Source organism: Phyllobates terribilis, unplaced genomic scaffold, assembly GCF_046119375.1.
Source record: "Phyllobates terribilis strain yellow unplaced genomic scaffold, ASM4611937v1 Scaffold_2__4_contigs__length_985480577, whole genome shotgun sequence".
Classification (NCBI taxonomy): Eukaryota; Metazoa; Chordata; class Amphibia; order Anura; family Dendrobatidae; genus Phyllobates; species Phyllobates terribilis.
In genome coordinates, this window is record NW_027362762.1 from 452,751,212 (window position 1) to 452,758,397 (window position 7,186).

The 7,186-nt window shown below is 42.5% G+C and overlaps 1 protein-coding gene across 1 annotated transcript in view; it reads right to left on the minus strand.

The window, feature by feature from the left end:
- Nucleotides 1-4,063, minus strand: part of HPCAL4 (hippocalcin like 4) — an 87,435-nt gene extending 83,372 nt beyond the window's left edge. Inside the window, exon 1 of the mRNA XM_073665610.1 lies at nt 3,749-4,063. The gene's annotated coding sequence lies outside the window, so the exon portion shown is untranslated. The remainder of the gene's footprint in view (nt 1-3,748) is intronic.
- Nucleotides 4,064-7,186: the final 3,123 nt, after the last annotated feature.

The window sequence follows — 7,186 nt, forward strand, 5'->3', positions numbered from 1 at the left end:
AAAAGGCTGGAAGTGTTGCGCCCCCTACGCACGTTTCGCGTGCCGCCCGCACGCTTTCTCAAGGGGAAGTGAGGGGAAGAGTTACCTACAGGACCTTAATGCCATGTGACCATACCACATGGTCACCAGCTCGCCAATAGGAGCAGCCGCCCGGCGAGTGCGCCGATCACCGCACCCGCGACACGCCCACCCCCGGCCGTCAAGCCAATCACAGCAGAACGGGAGTCCTAAGGACGCCCGCACCTGCCGGGACCAACATGGAGACGCCGGGAAGTGGCGCGCCCATGGAGGAGGAGAAAAGGGGCATGCGCACACTGCTCCCACGGTGAGTATATAAGAAACAAGTGTGTAGATTTTCTTCAGAGAGAAATTACTCACAGAATAAATTTAAAATATTGTTAGGCTTTGAAATCATGGGTTGTCATGAAAATAAGGAGAGGAAGGAAAGAGGACAAAGAAAAAAGGATAAGAAACTACAAAAAACTGTGGAGAGACATATTGACAATATAAATACATCACATTAAGCAAAAGATATAGTTGCCAATTCAACATGCCTACTGTATAATAACAATGTATATAAATTGATAAGAATGCTGCTGGTGTCCGCGCGCAACCTCTTGTGAAGCCAGCAGCTGATTTCGGTGTGCGATAGGAGCGCGTGACGTCCCTGCGATGCACCCTGTCACGTGAATGCCATTGTCAGCTGCTAGTCTCTGATTGGCCGGCAACGTGTATTGTGGTGCACGGACCTGATGGGACTTTGTGGTGCCGCAATACACTTCAACTGGATGTGCGTCCGAGGATGCATATCCAGTTGATATTTCTGCAGGCGTCGACAGGTCCCTGACCCGCTGGTCGTTAGACTACCTGCGAGAATGGAAACACTATGAAACACATTATTGTAATTCCTAATTATTTGATGCAATATATTGATAGCTTTGTTTCAAATCCATTGTATTGGTGTACAAATGCTACATTAGGAAAATTCTGTCATTGTCCAAATATTTCTGAACTCAAATGTCTATGTGCATACCTGTGCACTGACCGGGTGACTTAGCAGGCAGTTTACAAAACCATTTGCCTTGTTTGAAAAATATATCATAGGGATGCCCTATGTAGATGTCTACTCGATATCAGGCAGGGTTCTAGGAAAAAAATGTTTCTGCTTCAAAAAATGGAAAACCCACATCAATACTTACTTTATTGATCCTGCACCTCTCCCATCCTAATATTGCCCAACTCCCCTACCAGTGCCTACTTCTTGTCTATACTGGCTGCTGTGGTAAACTGCTACAGCTAATGATTGTCTGAAGCGGTTATATGTCCCTGTGGTGGTCCATCAATACTGCAGCAGGAAATAGAGACAGGTAGGGACCAGGCAGAGTCATAATGGGAGTATTATTTATTTACTTCATTGTTAGCATTTTATTAAAAATGTGGACAGTAAACGTTAGGGGGAGCTCACTTCGTAATTTTATATTGCTCCTATTGAATTCAATAATAGTGGTTTAAATCTGGACGTAATAAACCTTACCAGTGACAGCAACAGGCAGAAAGTAAGTTATTATTGACGTATATGGCTATGCGCCCACTGATGGGTTTAATTCTGTTGTTTTGCACCTTCACAGGAGCGCAACTATGTGAAAAATGGAAGTGCTGGACCAGAAACTCATTAGGAAAATGGAGGAAGCAGAACTCATTAGGGAAATTTACACAAACGGAAGTAGAAAGGAACCATTGACTATAACCAATATAACTATAACCAGTTAGTTTTGCCACTGTTTTTTTAACAGACCATAACGCGCAACATGTAGGACTGTTTGTTCTGGTCAAAAAAATGGGCACAAAATAGAATCCAAACAGACCCCATTATAGTCAATTGACTCTTCTGCTTCAGTTTGGAACTGTTGTCAAAATGGATCCATTCCCCTAATAATTTTTTTTTGAAGGAGTCATGTAACTCAAAACTTGGGTCTGAACAGAGCCTTACTTATATAGCTCCATGTATTTGCTTAAGAGGGTATTCACTGTTAGAATACGCAATTTACAACTATATACAGTATGCTTCTGGCATTTACAAGGCCCCTGTGACGTCATGAAGTTGTTTGAGGCCTAGTCACTAGGTCTCATGCGACCAGAAGATATGTGACATCATGATGTCATATGGGCCTTCAAAACACCAGATGCCATCATTCCAGTGCTGGAGTAGGAAGTTCGCAGAGAACCAACGTGGATGTTGGACCAGGGTCATGCAAATCTTTTTTCTCTTTTCTACTCAGTTTAACGTTCTTATAGCATTCTTGAAAAGATTATTTTTTAAAGCTGTCTAATAACTAATTGCCCAAAGCAACCAATCATGGTTCAGGTTTAAGTTCTTAAACTGCTGTGTAAAGATGAATGCTGAGCTCTGATTAGAGGCTACGGGCAACAAAGTTTTGATAAATGAGGCTGAACATACTGTGATGTTGCATGACTTTCCATTATACAAGTACTATGCTTTATTCACGTAGGAATTGGCAACTCTATTAAAAGGGTTATCTTGCTCGCACACAAAATTTACAGGTGGTGGGGATGGGTGAAAAATAATAAACTCAAGCATACTCACTTGCTCTAACCTCTGAAGATCTATCGGGGGTTTACAATGGGACAGGAGGCTATGACATCCTGATCTTCGGTCACTGGACATCTGAGGACTCTAATTCGTTGAATGCCACGTCATTAGTGCCATATCCAGCCACTACATCCAATCACAGACCTCAACAGTCATGTGACCAAAGAACAGAATGTCATTGCTCCTTGTCACAGCCTGCGTTGCATCAGCGAGAGCAGGTGAGTATGGCTGATTTTATTATTCGACAGCCATCCCTGACATTCGTGTAGAAGTGAGACAGCCTCTATATGGAAAATGTTTAGGATGTTTCTGGATAGTGCCGTTATAACCCCTGTATTCTGAGCATCCATATGTTGGATAAATGCTCCCATTGCGTGATTGCCACTGCTCAAATAAACCAGCTTCTTATGGTCCAATTCGTCTTATTAGAAATGTCCCTCTTCGCCTTAGTCTCCATTACTCCCATCTTCTGTCCTGTGTAAGTGTGAGCTGGTGCTGAGGTGGTTTCCATGGTAACTACTGCCTGGTACACACAGAGCTCCCAGAGTGCATTCTGAGGGTGTTTATATGCCTCACTTTCCCCACAAAGCATTGTCACCCCCACCCCCCTTGTGAAATTCTCACTGAAATCCCACACGGTTATATCATGGGAGGATCTAGTCTTAGGTTTGTTTATGTATATGGAGCAAAGAAATAATCTGCCTATGGCAATAGCACTATTTGTTTCTAAGATGGAGACAAATGTATCTTCGTAATCATTCCGATCAATATGCGCAGTATTGTGCTGAAATTAGCCTATTGGTATTTTTCACACCTGTTGCATACGTGTGCTCCATTGTTTGATGTCGAAAAAAAGAAACAATTACGTTTTCTGATTCTGGAAATTCTCATTCCCCTAGAATCCTAGAATTATTGAGATGATCTGTCTATTGCAAAGGAAGCGTTAACCCATCATACGCCGGATATATAAAATAATCTGCATTGTGATGGATGATGGCTGGTGGATAGAAAGCCATTGCTGAGAGTTCTAGTGCAGGATGACTTGTACGGAGCATCCAGGTAGCAGCCATATGGCACAGTGCACACCCTCTTTTACACAACACTCACATGCAAAGCATTCAATAAAAATGGACTCACCTTACAAATCGCTAGCCTTCTGTCTTGAATTTCTCCCACACTCCTGATCTCGCTGTCGGTTCTTGTGTCTGAGATCTCTCTAATGGTCACGATGAGCTGCTTTTGGGGGGCAACAAAACAGAACCTGGATCACGATGTTTCCCAGTCACTCATTTGCATAGTCCCACCTCTTGCACAGATTAGCTTCTGTCATTGGTGGGTCTATCAATCATTCAGGTGTGATGGCTTTGTGGCTCAGTATTACACTTGCAGGGGCAGGTTTGGCTATTGGTAGCTTAGGGGCTTGCAAATGACTGTTTAGTTCAGTAAGGGTATTAGGAGGCTGCACACATTGACTTGTTTCCATGGAAACAGAATCTGTAAGAAAAATGTGCAGCGCTCCAATGGAATGATGCAATTGATATTCACATGGGTGCACGTACGGAGATACATGCATTTACACATACACCCAGATATAGCAGCACAGCACACCCCAGTGTAAACTCCGTGTATCTAGCGGAGAGAACTAATGTACACTATATGCAGTAATAGAAGCATTTCTCTTTTTTTATGGAACAGACCTCTGCGGGGAATAAGCTTAGCTTCCATATGATGTTATGACGTAAGTCATAAAGATGGAGCACTGCTGTGTATGAGAATGCAAATATATGGATCACAAAATACTTCTTGCGTGTAAGGCTCTGGTTATACTAGGATCACGGCTTCCGTTTTTATAAGAACCATGACAGATCCTAAGCAGAACAACATGAACCCCAATAGCTTATAATGAGCCTGTCGGATATTCTTTACTGTCAGCTGGATAGAATAGCACAGCATAAATCCACTATTAGAGCAGTCAAAGAACAATGGAAATCTGAAGGATAAGAATGGAAATGTGCGCATAGCCTTAATGTACTCTTTGTACGTATTGCCCCTGCGTAGGTCATTTTCCATTTCATTAACTGGCTCTGCATTTAAAAATCAATTTTTGGAGAAAAAACTTACCTGTCCATCACGTAGGGCTTCCAACTTCTAGGATACAGTCGGCTGGTTTTTACACTGACGAATAAGATGCTGCCATTGAGAATTTGCTTTCTCTTAGAGCTCCCAATTTCCAAATCATTACCTGGATTGTTGGTTGAGCCTAGTCACTTTTCACCTAAGAACTTGTACATTCACACTGAAGGCATCAAAACTATGAATTAACACATGTGGAATTATATACTTAACAAAAAAGTGTGAAACAACTGAAAATATGTCTTATATTCTAGGTTCTTCAAAGTAGCCACCTTTTGCTTTGATGACTGCTTTGCACACTCTTGGCATTCTCTTGATGAGCTTCACCGGAAATGGTCTTCCAACAATCTTGAAGGAGTTCCCAGAGATGCTTAGCACTTGTTGGCCCTTTTGCCTTCACTCTGTAGTCCAGGTCACCCCAAACCATCTCGATTGGGTTCAGGTCTGGTGACTGTGGAGGCCAGGTCATCTGGCGTAGCACCAGATCACTCTCCTTCTTGGTCAAATAGCCCTTACACAGCCTGGAGGTGTGTTTGGGGTCATTGTCCTGTTGAAAAATAAATGATGGTCCAACTAAACGCAAACCGGATGGAATAGCATGCCGCTACAAGATGCTGTGGTAGCCATGCTGGTTCAGTATGCCTCCAATTTTGAATAAATTCCCAACAGTGTCACCAGCAAAGCACCCCCACACCATCACACCTCCTCCTCCATGCTTCACGGTGGGAACCAGGCATGTAGAGTCCATCCGTTCACCTTTTCTGCGTCGCACAAAGACACGGTGGTTGGAACCAAAGATCTCAAATTTGGACTCATCAGACCAAAGCACAGATTTCCACTGGTCTAATATCCATTCCTTGTGTTCTTTAGCCCAAACAAGTCTCTTCTGCTTGTTGCCTGTGCTTAACAGTGCTTTCCTAGCAGCTATTTTACCATGAAGGCCTGCTGCACAAAGTCTCCTCTTAACAGTTGTTGAAGATATGTGTCTGCTGCTAGAACTCTGTGTGGCATTGACCTGGTCTCTAATCTGAGCTGCTGTTAACCTGCGATTTCTGCGGCTGGTGACTCGGATAAACTTATCCTCAGAAGCAGAGGTGACTCTTGGTCTTCCTTTCCTGGGGCGGTCCTCATGTGAGCCAGTTTCTCTGTAGCGCTTGATGGTTTTTGCAACTGCACTTGGGTACACTTTCAAAGTTTTCCCAATTTTTTGGACTGACTGACCTTCATTTCTTAAAGTAATGATGGCCACTCGTTTTTCTTTACTTAGCAGCTTTTTTTCTTGCCATAATACAAATTCTAATAGTCTATTCAGTAGGACTATCAGCTGTGTATCCACCAGACTTCTGCACAACACAACTGATGGTCCCAACCCCATTTATAAGGCAAGAAATCCCACTTATGAAACCTGACAGGGCACACCTGTGAAGTGAAAACCATTTCCGGTGACTACCTCTTGAAGCTCATCAAGAGAATGCCAAGAGTGTGCAAAGCAGTCATCAAAGCAAAAGGTGGCTACTTTGAAGAACCTAGAATATAAGACATATCTTCAGTTGTTTCACACTTTTTTGTTAAGTATATAATTCCACATGTGTTAATTCATAGTTTTGATGCCTTCAGTGTGAATGTACAATTTTCATAGTAATGAAAATACAGAAAAATCTTTAAATGAGGTGTGTCCAAACTTTTCGTCTGTACTGTATTACCAGATTTGACCTTCTATTGATATCTGAGGCCTCATTTGAGATTCCATAATTCACATACATGTTCTATCTGTGTTTTTCACAGATATGATATATACTTATTACAGTGTATTTATTTTACTCACTTATATATACAGACATAATCATCATTGTCATTGTCCTCATTGGGGCTCACAATCTAAATTCCCTATCAGTATGTCTTTGGAGTGTGGGAGGAAACTGGAGAACATGAAGGAAACCCACGCAAACATGGGGAGAACATACAAACTCCTTGCAGATCTTGTCCTTGATGGGATTTGAACCCAGGACCCCAGTGCTCCAAGGCTGCAGTGCTAGCCACTGAGCCACCGTGCTTCCCTGTTAACAAGTTATACTTCATAAGGCTATTCAGTTGTCTCTGATTTTTTTTTGTGGACCAAGTGTCCGCAGAAAAGAAAACAACTGATGGAGATTCTCAAGCTTTTACTACGAGTGAAAAACAGACAGTACTAGGATGCAACTTGGGTGCCATCAATGTGCTTTCTGTTTTTCACAAAGCCATTGATTTAAATAGGCAAGTTTGATCCTTGAGGGTTTCACCACACGAACGTATTTTTAATCAGAGTTTCCATGTGGAAAAAGACCATACATAGACAGCACATGGTCCAATGTTAATCAATGTGTTAGTTCACATGAACACTTTTCCACATCAACTAACGGTCTTCGGGAACGAACGCTCAGCATGCACTAGTCCCATCCATTT